The 19561-nt window shown below is 40.0% G+C and overlaps 1 protein-coding gene across 1 annotated transcript in view; it reads left to right on the forward strand.

The window, feature by feature from the left end:
* Positions 1 to 16758: 16758 nt before the first annotated feature.
* ZNF516 (zinc finger protein 516) overlaps positions 16759 to 19561 on the forward strand; it is a 194055-nt gene continuing 191252 nt past the window's right edge. The window contains exon 1 of the mRNA XM_061594283.1: positions 16759 to 16841. The gene's annotated coding sequence lies outside the window, so the exon portion shown is untranslated. The remainder of the gene's footprint in view (positions 16842 to 19561) is intronic.

Raw genomic sequence — 19561 nt, forward strand, 5'->3', positions numbered from 1 at the left:
AGCACTATTCTGTCCGTACTTGACATTGTACTGTGAATCCTGGAATACCTTTGTCTTGTATCTGTGGGCCAAACTAGATACAACGGTGGTGGACATTTTTTCATAAGATTGCGTTTCATATAAAGGAGTGGGGGCATTGTTCTTGTTTTAATTTTTGAAAAGGAGCATGTGGAAAGAAGCACGTAACCTTTCCCTCTCCTGTGCCTTACTTTCTCAAAACCCATTGCTCCAATCACTCTTCTTTATTACCAGCTAAGTCAGAGAAGGAAACCCATAGGACCTTTCAGATGTTATTGGACTCCAGCTCCCATCAACATGCATGGCCAATAGTCAGGGATGAGGGGAGCTGTAGTCTAACTACATCTGAAGAACAACAGGTTCCCCACTCTTGATCAGTGATGTGAAGGCCCAGCAAAAAAAAAATCAGAAAAAATGTTTTCCTGTCCCACCCCAATTTTTCCAAAGAAAAACCAGAAAAATGTGGAAGAAATAGGGTTTTTTCCCCACCCAATTTTGTCTATTTTTTTCTAGACCTTCACATCTGTACTCATGATATAAACATAGCAACATGGTTGCTGGACAGCAAGCTGCTTCTGTGTGGTGGGTGCTCCACTTCATCGCTGTGATGCATGGGTGAAGTGGTAATCATGCTGGTCACTTGCGTTGCATGGTTAATTCTCATGGCAATAGCACATCTCCAAACTGGAGCATTAATGGTTGCCTGGACATTAACTGTGCATTCCAGAAGTCCCACAAAGCTGCCACTTGGCTGCAAAAAAGTAGATGAATGTGTGTCTGTAGCAGGAGTAGGAGCTGGCAACAATCTATGTATTGGACCCTAGTTTTCTGTATTAAGGGTTCCAAGATATCCCAGTTAATTTTTCCTGAAACCCACTGAATTAACAGATGCTTATGCCTTGTAATTCAGGGGGCTAACAAGAAAATGTTCTGGATACTGCATAACAGAGCCTACAATACTTTGCCATGTGATAGTGATCCATCTTAATCTAGGAGAAGATTGCTTTGGACAGCAGCACAAGCAAAGGTCATTTTATTATGCATAACCTCGTTTCCTTTAGCAAGACCCCAAAGACATGAAGAAGCCATTATTCCATTGCTTTTGGTGTGTGTGTAATCAAAGTGATATGCCGCTACATTGTGTATGGAACAAAAGTTGCAAAAATATTTTATACTGCTTTATTTGGTGATGGCTTGTGCATATATATTTTAAAAAGTGAAAAAATAAACATCCACAACAGCAAAAGCATTCACTGCCCTTATACTTCTTTTGCACCCACATATGCCTCATTAGTCCATTTTGGTTTGCTATCCAGGATGTCACTCTTTCCTCCATTGCTCCCAAGACATCACACTAACCTTAAGAATGCTCAAAGATACCATCAGTGAAAGGGAGGTTAATCACTGACTTTCTATAGACTTATAAGCTTACTCAGGTAGTTCCCAGGGTTTTTTTTTCCCCTTTGGGAACATATTTGTGCTTTAATAGGCAGCTGTCCCATGGAGTTACTCACAGTATAATACACCTTTTTTGTACAGGTTTCAAAAACATACTGTAAAGAAAGCAATGGGGATTAAATTGTAAAATTGGAAGAAAAAAGCTGAAGAGCATGGTCAGTTCCAATGTATGTGGCATACAACTAAAATATCTTCTCACCACAAGTTTCTTAAAGTTCTGCAGCCTCTAAGTAAGGCCTTTGTTGATATGACTACTTCACTTGTTATAGAATGCTGAAGGTTTATTAGTTTTGGAGTTTTAACAGGGGAAAAAGTAGCAAACTGTTCCCAAATATTGCAGCAGACATAGCCAGTAATATCCCACTTTGGCTTTTAAACCTAAATGAACACTACTTTTCTTTGGGGGTGGGGATCATATGAGCTGTATTTGCAATAATGGGGTATCTTAATACAAATATTTACTAGACTATCATGCCAATTATTTGCTTCAGTTCCTTTTAAATAACTTTCAGATTCCTGAAATTTACATTAAGTATGGATGATATATAAAACACATGTATTAGAGATTTAGCCCCTTTGGCATACAAACATTGACAGAAGAAACCAACAATCTATCAGACATTAAATTTTAAAGCAAAAGAAGTAAGTGTTGATGGTTTTGAAATTTTTCAGTTCCTGATACAATATTGACTATAAATATGCACATATTCATGGACTGTGATTGCTGGGAATGACAGCTAATTTATAATACAAATGTATTTACTATATTTCCTCTAAATTTTCATCCAAGTAATTTCAGAAAGATAAATAACCCATGGCAGTGAAATCCACCTTGATAGCCTATGCTATGGAAACTATGTGCCAATATTGCCCAATGGAGAGTAAGCAGTTGTGCTCTATCCTTACCCAAGTAATAATAATAATAAATTTAATTTCTGTGTCGCCTATCTGGCCAAAGGCCACTCTAGGCGACGTACAAAACACTTAAAACACAATGAGATAAAATACAATAATACAATAAAAACAGTATGAGAACAATACAGCAGCAACAATATTAAAACAGGGTAGGAGGCATTTCAGTCACAGTAATTAACCCTCCCCGGAGATCCCAAAGGCCTGTTGAAAGAGCCAGGTCTTTAAGGCTTTACGGAATACATTTAGGGAAGAGCGTGCCGGAGATCTTGTGGGAGGGAGTTCCAGAGAGTGGGGGCCGCCATTGAGAATGCCCTCTCTCTTGTACCCGCCAATCTAGCTGTTTTTGTCAGCGGGATTGAGAGAAGGCCTTGAGTGGCTGATCTTGTCGGGCGGCATAATTGGTGGTGTTGAAGGCGCTCCGTAAGATAAACTGGGCCGAGACCGTATAGGGATTTAAAGGTTAATACCAACACCTTGAATTGGGCCCGGAAAACAACTGGAAGCCAGTGTAGATCGAACAACACTGGTGTGATGTGATCCCGGCGGCGACTATTAAGTAGTTAAATTAAGTAGTTTTGGAATCTGCATAAGTGCCTGGAAGATGGCTAAATCACACATTGAGCTGCAGTAATCCCTGGCCGTGCTTGCAAACTGCCCCTTCAACAGAGGATGGGATATATATTAAATTACAGTAAGCCAAAGGTGATGGGCTGCTAGAGCTCACCGGTTCTTTGATGGTGGCTTGCCCTTTAAGTAGGCCCCAATCCACACCACCAAGCAGCAACCAGGCAATAGCTCCTGAGAAGACCATATCTGGTCATTGTCTGAAGGTTTCACCTGGCAGAGAAGAAGCACAGCGGGGCAGTCTCAATAATCACATCACCCGGGAGGGGGGGAAGTAGCCCAGCTGTAGGGCCTCAGGCAGAAGGAAGGCCATGGAAACCTGGAGGATATAAAAAGCCTCAGAGAGTGGGATGAGTGCAGTGGGACACAGGGGTCAGGCTGGAATAATTAGGGCTCTAAGTTAGGTGTTTCTGTTTCTATACAGAGAAGGGGGGGCTTAGCTTCTGGCTGGGGAGTGAGGATCATCTTCAGGCTCTTCCCCTAAGCCCCGTTGGACAGGGCCAAAGAGAGGGTCCCTGCATCCTTAGGTTATCCACCCCCCTCCTCTACAGGGTGGCATGTGAGTCCTGGACTTGCAAGGTTCTGACAAGGCCAGTAGCATGGAAGCCAGGGACCCCACAAGAGGAAGCTTGCTGAAGGACTTTACTCACTGGTGACAGGAACTTGGGACATGAATGAAACCAAACCTGTGAAGCAACTGATCTGAACTAAAGCCATACTTGCAGCAGATAGGTTGTGAGGCAGTGTCTTCTTTGATCCCTCAGTCATATGTGGGCCCATAAGAGATATGGAACACTCCTCTTTTGAAGGGCCCTTTCTCCCAGGGTACAGCCCACCAACCAACTCACTAGAGCATTTTCAAAACACACTAATATGTAGCATAACAATTATTCAGAGCTGAATTTCTGCTAATAGCCATGGAACCAGAAGCTTCAGTAAGCAGAAACTGAGCAAGAGGATGACTATTTAAGAGTCATGCTAAACATAATTCCTTCTTTCCTAGAGTTGCCATATTCTAGTTCCATAAATGCAGCCAGGCTGATTTGCATATTTTGCAAATTATTTGCTATTATGCAAATTACATATATTAATGTTTGGAGGATATGAGGAATCTTGTTTTAAAAAACTTACATTTTCAGCCTTAAATGCCTAGACTCTAGTTTCCAACACTATGGAGTATTTATTAAGAGAATTTATGTCCAACACTTCCATGGTAAAAACAGAGCTCAGGGCAGATTAAAAACATAATAAAAACAATAAAAATACTCAGTCAATATAAAAACATAATAAAACACAAAATAGAAACAAACATAAAACAAGTCAATGGAGCAATAGAAAAATCTAGCATAAAACAAAAAGCCAGCAAAGCATCAATTAAAAGCAATATTGTGATTAAGAGACTGTCTGTACCAACAATTAGGAAATGTGAAATGAACACACCACTACAACTTGTAACACAGATAGAAATAAAAATTTCAATATTACTAGTTCAATCAGTCATCTTTTCTAAAAAAAAAAGTAGTGTCTGAGCAGATGAGAAGTCTCTTTAGTACAGTGATTATTATATATCAGATCAGGGAGAGGGGTAACACAGCCTTCTATTATAATTATAAAGGCTAGAACTTGATGGAGACTTGAGTGCTGGCACCTCTTTTTTTAAAAAAATAAAAAATAAAAATTGCAGTGAATTCTAGAGACCTGACAAGCTATACTAGCATTAGATGGGACAGCTGTACCATTCCTATTGTGTTAACCTTTTCACCCCCACTACATTCAATAGATAGATAGATAGATAGATAGATAGATAGATAGATAGATAGATAGATAGATAGATAGATAGATAGATAGATAGATAGATAGATAGATAGATAGATAGATAGATAGATAGATAGATATGTGTATGTATATATGTACATGTGTGTATATATATATATGTACACACACACACACACACACATCCATCCCTGGGGAGGAAATGAAGTAAGGTGATCTTTGGAGGGGAAATGCCTGTCAGTCATTTTGAAGAAGCATTTGTATATATATAAAAATACTTTTTAGTCTTTTCTGAATTGCTGAACAGAGGCTTTGCCAGACAACAGGGTGAGCAAAGCTGCATTCCAGTGCAACTTTACTTGGGATTAAACACCATTTAACAGGGTGGGGGCAGGGCTGAAAAATGCAAATGCAAATGCAAATGCAGCCTTTTCTACAGAGGTGTTTGCTTTTATATCTTGTATTTGTTCAGAGGAGGAAGCATTTGGTGGATTCATATGTCAGACACACCCTCCCATTGCATTCAGACTTAAGACATATACCCTGAGTCATGGAGGCAGTTGAGATGAAGGCTGCTTCTCCTTGCTGTCTCAACCAGAAAATCTATGGATAATGGGTGGAGCTGCATATGTTGATCAAGTGAGCATGTGCAGTTTGCTAGATTCTGCATATGCAGCATGCAGGCAGACTAAAATTCTTGATTTTCCCAGGACATCTGCAGTGCCCCTCACTGGCTAAGAACAATGGAAAGAGGGAATAGGCTGATTTTTCACAAAATGGGCAGAAACTGCCTCCATATTTTAAGTTGTATCTCTGGATCCACAAGGGCTAGAGATTTGCTTTTTTTAAAAAAAAAAAAATGAAAGCTGGGAATTCAGGCCATCTAATGGGCTAAGCGGACATCTGGTAGCATGGCTTGAATCCGGGTAATATGGCAACCCTATTCCTTCCCCAGGTGAACGATTTTCAGAGATTCTGTCTGGGAGAGATGAGCGCAGGTTGTAAGAAGTCAATATTTTCCATGAAATTTTACTTGGGCAGATTCATGATAGGACAAAGGACAAAGGATGCTAATACAGTTCTTTTTTTGCTCCCCCTTGGTTCCTGTAAGGCAGCAGTGGGAAACCTCAGGCCTGGTGCTTTGGGCTCTTGGAACTCTCCAGAGGCCACATTTCCTCTTCCCAGGCCACACCCCCTCACTATTCTTATTCTGCATGCTCCTTGAGTGCTTGTACCTGTCAGGAATTTTGCCTGGCATGTGGCTCCCATAAGGTTGCCAAGGAAGGAATGTGGCCCTTGGGCTGAAAAAGCCCCTCCCTGAACTAAGAATCTTCACAATGGTCAAGGAAGCGCCATACCTCTGTTATTGTAGAGCATGTGCTTAGAATGTCAACTACCCCATCTTCAGTCCCTGGCTTCTCCAGCTAAATAGTCAGGTAGAAGGTGATAGAAATCCTGGAGAAACACTGCCAGTCAGAGTCGACAATATTGGGCTAGTGTCTGACCCAGTAGAAGGCAACTTTCAAGGGCTATGCAACACTGGTGCAGTTATCCCGAACTTACCTAGCAAATGAATTGTGCTGAAGTGACGACCTGAATTTTATGTTATTTTTGACATTGCAAAGACCATTGCAATTAATTTGACCTGCCATTTTTGCACAGTGAACCTTGTGAAAAGTGCATTCATGGGCCAAGCTTAGACTGCCAACCAGTTAGTATATTAGAGTTCAACAGTTCACTGCCTATTATGAAAGGAAAATAAACAGACCACCAAAATGTGTTGTGAGAAAGATAGGATATGTTTTAGTATAGAACTGTTTATTGAATTTGTCTCTCTTTCAAAATAACTGTACTTGGTGGCTTCATTCTTCTTATTACTTAAGGGTATGATGGACCACATATGTGGAATTCTGTGTGAATTCTTTTGAAACCAGCTGTTGCTGAGATTCTTTCAGCTGAAGCTGAAATTAAGAGCAGCCTTCTTAGGTTTTCTGCCTGCTGTGAATCCATGATACAGTTTATAAAATCACATATGGCTAAGAATATGTGACTTCTAGGGATTTTTTCCCCAGGTTTGATATGTATGGATTTTTTTTATTCTGTAACTTTCATTTTTCTGTTGTATAAAAGTACTCTTGGATTACTGGGTAGAATTCTCATGGAAAGGCTTTTGTTGCCTCAGCTGGCAGAAGATAAGGGCGGACAATTTTTGTTGATTTCTCCTCCCTCCTCTGCAGCCTCCAGTGCCTTCAGAAAACCAGCTCCAGAGATTTGGGGAATGCTCCAGAACAGCATGGAAGGTGGTGCAGAGACTGCAGGGAGAAGGGAATGGGTGAAATGCCTCCCCTCTTCTTCTATTAGCAGAAGCATCCACTGGATCAAAGTCACTTCCATGAGTGCAAGACCACCAATTGGACTCATTCATTAATAGTATTTTGGGTTTTAGCTAAACCAAATGCAGAATTAAGAATTTCTCCCTCTCTCTCCATATCCTGATTCACTTGGATGTTATTTATTTCTTTATTATTAAATATATATCCTGCCCTTCCTCCCAGAAGGAGCCCAGGTTAGCAAACATGCCATAAAACACTAGAAACATCTATAAAATGTCTTAAATACAAAGCATATTTAAAAAGTCTTAAAAACAAAAGCTCTTAAAAAATTTTTTTAAAGGTTTTAAAAAATATCCTAAAATTCATTTCCAACAGAGAGGCGGACTAGGATAAGGTCTCTATTTGTTGAAAGAGGAAGGTCTTCAGTAGGCTCCAAAAAGACAACCGAGATGGTGCTTGTCTTAAGGAGAGGGAATTCCAAAGGGTAGGGGCCACAACCCTAAAGATCCACTTTCTACGTTGTGCAGACAGACCTCCTGATAAGCACAGTAATCGACTGGGTATATAAGGGCAAGACCATCTTTCAGGTAGAGTAATACTTCAGTTAATTAAGTACATGTGTTCTGACCTGGACATTACTTCTTTCACGGAAACTTTAGTACTAGAGGTAGAAATAACAGGGAAATAACAGGGGAAAACCACAAAAAAAAAAAGCAGTTCAACATATAGTATTTCAGCAAACGTTTTCAAAACTAACAATAGGTATGTCTGAAATGAAACAATCAGGTCAGGGAAGCCTTGCATACAGAGCACTTGAAGGCTTTTTCCAAAATGCATCCAAAAGTCTTCCTTTTTTTTCTTTTATCATGTAGCTTCTTGCAATAGCAATCTAAGGCTTTGATCACAATTCTCCTCTCCGTACACTCAAGCAGGCAGGCAAGGGGCAGCCACCCCACCCCACCCCATGCTTGGTCTCTCTCTTTTTCTGCCATCCTCCCCTATACTCAAGCAGATGCGTCTGCAGTTAACAGTGCTTCCAGGGCACCTGAAGCACAGTTTACTGCAGTGGTGCTTGCACCATTCCAGCCATGCACAAGAGAGCTGTGCAGTAGACAAGGAGCCCTATCTTGACTATGTCAGAGTTCGTGTGCCCGCCCATGCCCCACATACCCAAAAATACTTTGTTAAAAGGAGCTTCTTTCCTGAAGGATTTGTTAACTTAGTTATTACTGTATCCTGGTCTCAAACTGTATAAGGCTTTATACACCAAACTTAGCCTGGTAGCTAATGGGCAGCCAATGCATTTCTTTCAGCAGTGGGGTAACATACTGGCAATATCCTGTACCAGTGAGCAGTTGTGCTGCTACATTTTGTACCAGCTGCAGCTTCTGGACCAATATCAAGGGCAGCCACACAGGCGCAAGATGTTTCCCACTTCCACTCTAGTCTTTGTCTGACCTGTTTCATCACTTGTACATTCTTGGTGTACCAAGGAGTGAAGCAAACTCTGCAGTGCTGAAGAGGCCCCTCTGGAATTATTGTGTCGATTGCCCATTTCATCTTTCCATTCTAGAGCGAGGTCAGGGCCTCAGCAGCATCGCCACTAGGTAATCCAACAGAGCATTCAGGAACCCATAGGGTTCTATAAATCAGGGCAGTCCCTCCTAATTGGTCCCCCACCCCTGTAAGGAGGATATACTTCAATTCTTAGCATCTTCTGCTGAGCTAACAACAAGAAAAAAGTTAAGGATGGTGCAGTGCTAGATTATTAGTGGTTTCTAACACATATTTGGGACCGTCTTACTTCATATACATCCAGCTGGTCGCTACGTTCTTCTGAAGAGACACTTCTTAGCAGTGCTACATGCTGCCAAGGTTCACCTTACATATACAAAAACCAGGGCTTTTAGTGTTGTGACACCTGACCTTTGGAATGCACTCTTAGTAAACATCAGGCAGGGACCCTACAGGATTCATATTTAGGTGCCTGCTTAAAATACACTTGTTCACCCAGGCTTTCTCTGAGGGATGATCATGTTAAGTAAATATATATGTGTGTTTTTGTGTGTGCGTACATGCGTGATGTCCTCCAGGAACTCAGTTAAAACAATCATCAACTTGCCAGGGTAAATGCTTGCCAGAAACAAAAGGTCTTGTAAGCAGATTGTGTTGTATCCAATTATACAAATTGAATGAGTGCAAGTTAGTCATATTAATTTCAATGAGGTTACTCCGAGTATGATTATTGTTGGATACAACCCATTGTTCAGCAGTTTTTCACCCGGCATCACATACACTTCCATCTATCTTTCTGTTTCACTGCTGAATTTGGATCTGGTAAATTGTTGTTGTTTAGATACTATTTATTCAGAAATCCCATAATATAAAGTCATTTAAAATAAATCAAAGAAATCTATAAAATACTAGCAGTAAAGCATTTGAAAGGGGAAATGGTATTCATCATGTCTATGTTCACATGATTATTTCTGCCATCAGAAGAAATTGCAATATTAACAGCATGCTCTTCTTATGCAAGTTCACTTTAAGGCAATAAAGACATCCCATCTAATGGTAACACGATTAGGATATAAGAGTCTTTATAAACTCCTCAAACACTATCTTGTTGCCAGAAGCATTCGTTGCATAACAGGCTGGAAATCTAACAAGGTTAAAAACGTATTTTATATTTTCCCAATGGAAAGAAAAGGCTTTGTTTCACATTTGCTGGATTTATGCTTGACAAGGCATGACAGCTTGACCCTAGAGCTTGTACATGCATAGAACGTCAGTATGTAAAACTATGCTGGACAGAAATGAAGGGATTGCCCTTATGCTCACTTTAGAATAGTTCTGGCACCTCATGGCTGCATAAGAATGTTCAGATTTTTGTGGCACAGACAGTGCTGAGTCAGAGCCTTCTTTGTAAGTGAGTAAAATTCATGTTGCTGGCAACTGTGAACATCAGTTCTTGAACAAAATTTTAGCCAGCCACATGTACAAACTGACTGGAATTTTAGTGTGTCTGGTGTGTGTATGGGAAAATGTATCAAAAGCACCATCCTTGTGCCAATTAATCTTTGGATGTGATAGTGGTGATGTCAATATTTTATATTTGTAAACTGCAAATGTTCTATAGACATTTTTTATTATTATTTCTAAGTATTTATAACCCACTTTTCATTGAGTATTTCAATCCCAGAGTGGGGAACAGTGAAATAAAATAATAATTTTTAAAAGATATATATAAAAAGTACAAAAATTACAGATACATAAAACTTTGAGACTTCTGAAGAAAAGGGTATGAGATTTGCTGATGCAATGTATTACAGAGCATAAGCTTTGTGCAAAATTAAGGCTGCAATTTTATGCATATGTACTTGGGAGTAAGTATTAGGCTTCAAAGGCCTTGGATGATGCTGTTTAGCTATAATGTCTATATTGAAAGAGTTAAAAAAATCAGATTTGACAGAATTAACTAACATCCTGTTTGGATGCCATGGAAATTTTAAAAAATGCATGTTCTAAATATGTTTAATGGAATAGGCATGTGTGTCATGGATGACATTTCACTTTGTTTACTAGCCTTTGAAAATGCTTCATATAGTCTTTCATTCCTAGCCACAGTGCTTCTCAGGACCTTTTTCTTATCTAAGCCTCCACCAATCAGTCCGAAGGCTAAGTTATGCAGGCAAGTCATTGCACAGATTTTCATCAAAATGCCATTTTCCTGGGCTTGAGAAAGTCTAGTTCCAAATACTGAGCAAATAATTTATTTGACTCTATCTGACTCTAGCAAAAGTAAATAAATGTTTTCCTTCTCTTTGTACTCCGTTAGACAGAATTATTACACATAGTAAACAATGAATAGCAAAACTTGTATTGAGCTATTAATATCACAGACATTTTCATACAGTATTGTACTGTAATTTACAAATTGGAGTACTTCTGTAAGATTTCATTGAAATACAGAATGGAAAATACAGTGCCGCTAAAAGAGATTGATCAAATTGGATCCTAGCATGTTTATTATTTATTTATATTCATGTACTCCTTTTATTCCTATTATAATTTCATTATCTGAATCAAGAAACAGTAGAATCCATAGGAATGTAAAAAGAAGATCTATAGAATGAAATTATTTGGATAATTAGCTCTCCATAAAACAGCTTATAGTGAGATTATAACTATATGCAGAAGTAAATCCTGATTATTTCAAATGAATTGATTCTCAAATAAGAATGCCTCATACTGCCACCTTAGTGAAGATTTTAATGTGTTTCTCTTTCTCAGTTTTATTTTAATCACAAATCCTTTTCACCTGCCTAACAAATTTAAGGCCCAACTGGTTCCTTTCTTTTTACAGCATGTGATGATGCACCCTGTGAAAAGCCTTTTTGGTTGGATGACAATAGTGAGTTTAAGGTCTAATAGGATCCTGATTTATTTTCTTATGCTCCAAACATTCATCTGAAATTTGCACCAATGCAAGCCATGTTGGTTGAGCCATCATGGCTTATGAGGTAGAGCTGTTACTGCTTTTGATTAACACAACATCCAAAGTAATTATCCTTTGACACAACAAACCCAAAAGGACCCACAGATGAAAAAGATTGGTAATGAAATTCACACACTGTGGAGAAAATTTGGCATCCTGCCTAACTTTCACTCCACTAACTTGTCAGTTTTCCCCATATGGAAATTATCAGCCTAATACTACAGCTTTAAATACTGCCTAGGAAAGCTGTCTTACAAGGGATGCTTTAAAAGTTTGTGCAAATAAATGCTATGCTATTTTATGCGCTACTATTGTTGCCAATGGAAGATTTAATAGAGGGAAATCATGTTCTTGATCTTCACGTGGAATTTATTTATTTATTTATTTAATTTAATTTATATACCGCCCTAAGCCCGAAGGCTCTCTGGGCGGTACACATAAAAAGTAAAAGCAAGCACAATATATAAATACAATAAATACAATAACTCAAGAAACAAAAACACACAAACAATACGAGAACCAAACAACATCCAAAATACAACATAGTAATAAAATACTGTAAATAAAGCAGAAGTCACTGAAGTGAGCATATGACAAAGAGAACAAACTGCTAGATCCTGTGTTTTAAAAACGACATGCAAGAATGATGATAAAGCAGCAAAATACATTCTTTGGACTATAGATTAACTCTCTTTTAAAAAACAACTTGAAATAAAGTATTGATAAAATATGCTGCCCCCAAGCTGCTGTCAAAAGTCAACATTATAATGCTTTGACAAAGACTCCATATAAACTGAAGGCATGAGATCCAGTCTGTGGTTTGGAACGAATCAAGAGTGTCCCAAAATGTTTCCCACTCAGGCATTCATGCTGAAACCAGCAACAATTGTCAGTGACCTTTAACACTCTGGCTATTCAAATTAGTGCAGATCATTAATTGCACACAGCATGAATTTTATATTGGTGTGTTCATCATTACAAACTTTCTCTCCATTTCCTTCTCTTCTTCGTTCTCTTCTTTTTGATCCTCCAGTGGTCTCTGATTCTAAGTATTTATGAGTTGAGTTGTCACAGACAGTATTCCTGCCCCCCTAAGAACATAAGAAGAGCCTGCTGGATCAGGCCAGTGGCCCATCTAGTCCAGCATCCTGTTCTCACAGTGGCCAACCAGGTGCCTGGGGGAAGCCCGCAAGCAGGACCCGAGTGCAAGAACACTCTCCCCTCCTGAGGCTTCCGGCAACTGGTTTTCAGAAGCATGCTGCCTCTGACTAGGGTGGCACAGCACAGCCATCACGGCTAGTAGTCATTGATAGCCCTGTCCTCCATGAATTTGTCTAATCTTCTTTTAAAGCCGTCCAAGCTGGTGGCCATTACTGCATCTTGTGGGAGCAAATGCCATAGTTTAACTATGCGCTGAGTAAAGAAGTACTTCCTTTTGTCTGTCTGAATCTTTCAACGTTCAGCTTCTTTGAATGTCCACGAGTTCTAGTATTATGAGAGAGGGAGAAGAACTTTTCTCTATCCACTTTCTCAATGCCATGCATAATTTTATACACTTCTATCATGTCTCCTCTGACCCGCCTTGTCTCTAAACTAAAAAGCCCCAAATGCTGCAACCTTTCCTCGTAAGGGAGTCGCTCCATCCCCTTGATCATTCTGGTTGCCCTCTTCTGAACCTTTTCCAACTCTATAATATCCTTTTTGAGATGAGGCGACCAGAACTGTACACAGTATTCCAAATGTGGCCGCACCATAGATTTATACAACGGCATTATGATATCGGCTGTTTTATTTTCAATACCTTTCCTAATTATCGTTAGCATGGAATTTGCCTTTTTCACAGCTGCCGCACACTGAGTCGACATTTTCATCGTGCTGTCCACTACAACCCCGAGGTCTCTCTCCTGGTCGGTCACCGCCAGTTCAGACCCCATGAGCGTATATGTGAAATTCAGATTTTTTGCTCCAATATGCATAATTTTACACTTGTTTATATTGAATTGCATTTGCCATTTTTCCGCCCATTCACTCAGTTTGGAGAGATCTTTTTGGAGCTCTTCACAATCCCTTTTTGTTTTAACAACCCTGAACAATTTAGTGTCATCAGCAAACTTGGCCACTTCACTGCTCACTCCTAATTCTAGGTCATTAATGAACAAGTTGAAAAGTACAGGTCCCAATACCGATCCTTGAGGGACTCCACTTTCTACAGCCCTCCATTGGGAGAACTGTCCGTTTATTCCTACTCTCTGCTTTCTGCTTCTTAACCAATTCCTTATCCACAAGAGGACCTCTCCTCTTATTCCATGACTGCTAAGCTTCCTCAGAAGCCTTTGGTGAGGTACCTTGTCAAACGCTTTTTGAAAGTCTAAGTACACTATGTCCACTGGATCACCTCTATCTATATGCTTGTTGACACTCTCAAAGAATTCTAATAGGTTACTGAGACAGGACTTTCCCTTGCAGAAGCCATGCTGGCTCTGCTTCAGCAAGGCTTGTTCTTCTATGTGCTTAGTTAATCTAGCTTTAATAATACTTTCTACCAGTTTTCCAGGGACAGAAGTTAAGCTAACTGGCCTGTAATTTCCGGGATCCCCTCTGGATCCCTTTTTGAAGATTGGCGTTACATTTGCCACTTTCCAGTCCTCAGGCACGGAGGAGGACCCGAGGGACAAGTTACATATTTTAGTTAGCAGATCAGCAATTTCACCTTTGAGTTCTTTGAGAACTCTCGGGTGGATGCCGGATGGGGCCTGGTGATTTGTCAGTTTTTATATTGTCCATTAAGCCTAGAACTTCCTCTCTCGTTACCACTATTTGTCTCAGTTCCTCAGAATCCCTTCCTGCAAATGTTAGTTCAGGTTCAGGGATCTGCCCTATATCTTCCACTGTGAAGACAGATGCAAAGAATTCATTTAGCTTCTCTGCAATCTCCTTATCGTTCTTTAGTACACCTTTGACTCCCTTATCATCCAAGGGTCCAATCGCCTCCCTAGATGGTCTCCTGCTTTGAATGTATTTATAGAATTTTTTGTTGTTGGTTTTTATGTTCTTAGCAATGTGCTCCTCAAATTCTTTTTTAGCATCCCTTATTGTCTTCTTGCATTTCTTTTGCCAGAGTTTGTGTTCTTTTTTATTTTCTTCATTCGGACAAGACTTCCATTTTCTGAAGGAAGACTTTTTGCCTCTAAGAGCTTCCTTGACTTTGCTCGTTAACCATGCTGGCATCTTCTTGGCCCTGTGCCTGTTGAAAATGTGCTTGTTGGAGAGTAGCTTCTGTTGCAAATGGAAAGACGTTGGAGAAGGGTTACACAGTGGCATCAGATGTTATGTGCACCAAATACCACAGCACTAGGTAACCGGTTAACTGAAGTAGAGCCGTCCTTGATTATCTGGCAAGCAAAGAACCACACTGGAGAGATTTGGACAGCATGTTCCCTTTAACTGCTTAGTAATCATGGCTGAGCAGGCAGGCAGGGAGGAAGAGAGGAGTAATGCAATAGGAGGAAAGATCTATGGTAGAAAGATAGTATCAACCCTCCTCAAACATTTTGCATTGCCAATTTTACACCATCACACATTACTAGGCAAAGACTAACACAAAGGTCAAGCCTTACACTTTCAATGTCTAGCACCAAGATTGAGTTCATTCATTTAGGCTTCTAGCCTCAGACTAAACATATCTCAGCTGCATATTTGGGTGATTACAGTGAGCTTACAAAACACACTGGAAAATATATAAACTTTGAGAAGTTATTTTAAAAGGAGGTATATGGCAGATGGATTTTGTTCTGAGAGGTTCCAACTCTGTCCACTGTTAATTAGCTAGCAGTATTGTCTTCTTCTAAAAGGGGTGAGAGAGACTGCTTCAGATATTATGAATCCTCTAAATGGGTGGCACTTTTGTTTGGGAAATTCCATTTGTTTGGGAAATTCCAAGTATCAAACTAAATCATATTCAGAGTAGACCTATTGAAATCAGTGGTCTTAAATTAGTTATGATTAATTTCAGCCCACTGATTTCAATGTGCATACCCTGCTTATGATGTAGTTGGCTACCACTCTTAGACTGTCATGTGACACAAGCACTCACATACATGCTTAGCTCTGTGTGTGCATTCAGACCGCAGTGGACATGCTTTGTTTGGACAACCCTAAATTATGCAATCACATGTTTATTTGAAAGCTGAGATGCAAACTTGATTTATAGTTGATAAATACGTAATTTTGACAATCAATACATACCTTTAAGAATGTGTGAGCATGTGTGAATATCTTTCTCTTTCAGCTTCCAGGAGACTGCTTTGCAGATATTATTTGTGCATACACATGCTGGAAAACCAAATGTGTACAGTGTGTACAGGTGATGAAATAAATACATGTATAAATGCTATATACATGTGGCCGTCTATGTACAGCTTGCATGGAATGTCCTGCCCATAAATTCATAATGGAAATGCCTGTAATAGAAGCCTCTTTCATTACCGTCCACTTGAATTAAATAATGATAACAATAATGTAATAAGATGTAAATGGGACAATCCCACTGTATGCAGATATATTTTTTTCACAGTTGAGATATGAGGATGAGTGTGTATACCTATTTCTAGAAAAAGAGAGTCAAAATTATATAAATTGCATACTGACTATGTGTATATATAGTGAATATACTGAATATATACTGAGTATGTGAATATATAGTTTTCCGTAATCCCATCTGTTTAGTGATTTGGCTGAAGCTGAGATGAATAACAGATCTGCTAATGAATCAGTCCTATTAGTGGAATAATTGTTTTTATGTGACTCATTTTTGGCCATCTAGACTTTCCCTGCATTATACAAGAACTTTGTGCTGATGAGACAATAGTAGACAGTGTGTGCATTTAATATAGAACAGACCATTCACCCGGCTGGGGGAACACATCATCCTATGAGATGAAAAATATAAGGAAAAAGAGAAGGGAGTTCCCCCAGTCGTAGTCCGACCCAGATCTGTGAAAAGATTCCCTGATGGGCTAAAGGGCGATTGGAAGTTGGAAGTCGGAGGACCCCTGGCCCAGGATTTGGCAGAGAGGGGTGTAGTGATGCCCCCTCCCTGCTCGCTAGAGTGGAGCTGGCGCAGTGAATCATGTGCAGTTCTTTCCTTATTGCCTTCAGCGCATGGTTTCACCTTCAGGTTTCTTGTTTGTGTCCTTCTAAAATCACTTCACCTTAAGTGTAATAAGGTAAGGGAATTTGGAAGAGATTTCCAAGAGATTCTCTCTTCCCTCTCTTTTAGAGGTACTGGGGAAGACGATGGGAGGGATCGGGAAAGGGAAGGGAGTGCGCCGGAGGGGGGGAGATGAGAATATTCTTAATATGCCCGTGGGAAAAACTTCGTGGTTCCAATTAATAGTTAACCTCACTCAGTAATTGAAGGGACTTTTACAGAAACGGTAACTTTGGGCTGTTTGAAAAGGGAAAAACGAGAGAGAGGGAGAGAAAGAAAGATTATTTTTTGCGGGGTCTTAATGGATTTGTTGCTGTATGAATTTCTGGACTATGTGAAGCTTTTGGCTTTGTACACTCCGTCAAAGGAGAGGCGGGAGGAGGAGGAGGAGATCTCGAATGTAATATTCATCCATTGCGAAAGAAAGAGAGCAAATTACCTGTCTTTAAAATGAAATGTTTTGGGGTGATGAAGGTAGCTGATGGTTCTTCGACTCTCTTCAGCTAAGTACCTGCTTAAATTATTAAGCATATTTTACAGATTGTATTGATTGAATGCAGCGTGTGCCCCCATCTTCTCTCCACCTTCGCCACTCCCCCACCCCACCCCCTTACGATCCTACCATCAGCTAAATTATAGGGCATAATTTATCCTAGAAAGTTGAGGACTGTAAATTATTCGCATAAGGTTGATAAGACAATATCCGGATGAATCCTGCCCATTTGATGAATGTATATCGGGCCCGGGGGGGGGCGGGGGAGAGAGAGGGGGCGGCGGAGAGAGAGAGGACTAGTGGGAAAAAAGAAGAGAAATAATGCAGACATTTTGTCCTATGAAACCCTCCTCCTCCTCCTCTGCCCCTCCTATCTCCACCCAGAATTAGCATAATAGTTGCAACCGTCATTTGAATCAAGCTGTTTCGACAAGTTTAAGAAACTTTAGAGGGATCACAGTTTAGCTGTAAGAACTCTCCGGGCGGAAGAATGTTTTTTCAGGCGGACTGCATGTAAGGTGACAGGGAGATGTTCCATATTTTGTTGTCTGGCTGTCCAATTGGTTGCCCTCCGCAGCCCCAACGCTCTAGAAAATCCTGCCCCCTTTCCCGCTGCAAATGTCTTGGTCCAGAAATGTTAACGCTTGGGAGAGCGTTGATAAACTCCCAGCAGCAGGCAAGTACGTTCAAGGAAACGTGCATTGTTTGTGTGTGTCCATATCTTATTCATTCTATTAGGCAGATAGTTTTTTTTAAAGGCGTTGGTGTTTGTTCCTGATGTCGTCTCTAGACCATTTTTGGAAACCTATTAATTCTTGCTTTTATCTAATCCAGATGTAGTTCCCTGCCCCCGACTCTCTCAATTCACATTTACTGCTTTATTGTTGGTGTACTCTCTCTCTCTCTCTTGTGTGTGTGTAGATTGAGATTGGTGTAACCTGTGGAATTTGAAATGCAAATAAAAGCCTGTGGGAGTTGAGGCAGAACAAATCAGCATTTATAAAGTGGAAAAAGATTTAATGTCTTTGAAAGCATTGGGCGAATTCCCCCTCTTCCATTTTTTTTTAAAAACAAGTATTGAATCATGACGTCAATTCGTCCCTTTTTATGTGTGTGTGTGTGGTTGTTTTTGTTGTTAATGTCTAAAAAGCGGGTATGCGAAGTGTTTAAAGGAAAACAGATTACAAGATTAACATCTGTTAACATGATCGTTTATCTCCAGCCAAAAATAGGTCAGTCCTTTCTTAAGGAAGCGCGATTGGTTGGTGCATGATTAAATAATGAAACTAGACTACTGAGTTCACAGATTAGAGTTGGGGGTACTGTTATAATCCAGCTGCCCTGCAATAATAATAATAATAATAATAATAATAATAATAATAATAATAAATAGTAGTAGTAGTAGTAGTAGTGAATTCGGAGACTTTGGGAGATCAATGTAAGGTCAAAGCCCCTTTCAATGGAGTGACACAACTCCTCTCACCTAGCCTCTCAGATCCCTTCCTCCTCCTCCCTCCTCTTCCCTGTGCTTTACAGCTAATAGTGTGTTCCAGCCTCCAGCTCTTTTCCTTTCCCCACTGAAGCAATGCATTAATATTTTCCATCTCCAGTACTATTGGTTAAGGAGGAGACCAACTCCTCCATGGATATGGATGTTTGTTGCTTCCTAAGCACTGGGCTTTTTTTGGTGTGTGTGGGGGTGTCATTCACTGTGTCACACAGTGAAAAGAAAAATGGGAAACACTAGTGCAAAATAGCTCTGTTTTGGTCCTGTCGCTGCCCTCTAGCAAAGATTGGCAGTCTCATCTTCCAGTTACCAGCTCTAACTGTTGTTACTGTGTTTACATTGCAACTCCACAGTACAACCTCAGAAAAGCTGTCCCCTTGTATTCCCCCCCCACACACATGCATCTGTCTTTGTTGGAATATATGTCAGTACTGAGATAGGTAAATTAATACTTTCTCTGCTCTCACCCCCTGCCCATCTGCTGTGAACCAAAATCCAATCCTTGGGCCAGAAACTCTAATCATGAATAGAGAATTATCATAAGGAGCTGGTTTTAAGTATCAAGTTGAGACCTGCTGAAGGCAAGGAAGTATAAAATGATATATGGGTGAATTTTAACAATGTGGCAGACTTGCTTATCTGAAGAAAAAAAGGTGGAGTGTATCCAAAAATTCCACCCATTTTCATTCCAAGGATGTGATTATTTATATCTCTTTAAAAGTCATTGCTATTAAAG

Source organism: Rhineura floridana, chromosome 1 (genome assembly GCF_030035675.1).
Source record: "Rhineura floridana isolate rRhiFlo1 chromosome 1, rRhiFlo1.hap2, whole genome shotgun sequence".
Lineage (NCBI taxonomy): Eukaryota > Metazoa > Chordata > Lepidosauria > Squamata > Rhineuridae > Rhineura > Rhineura floridana.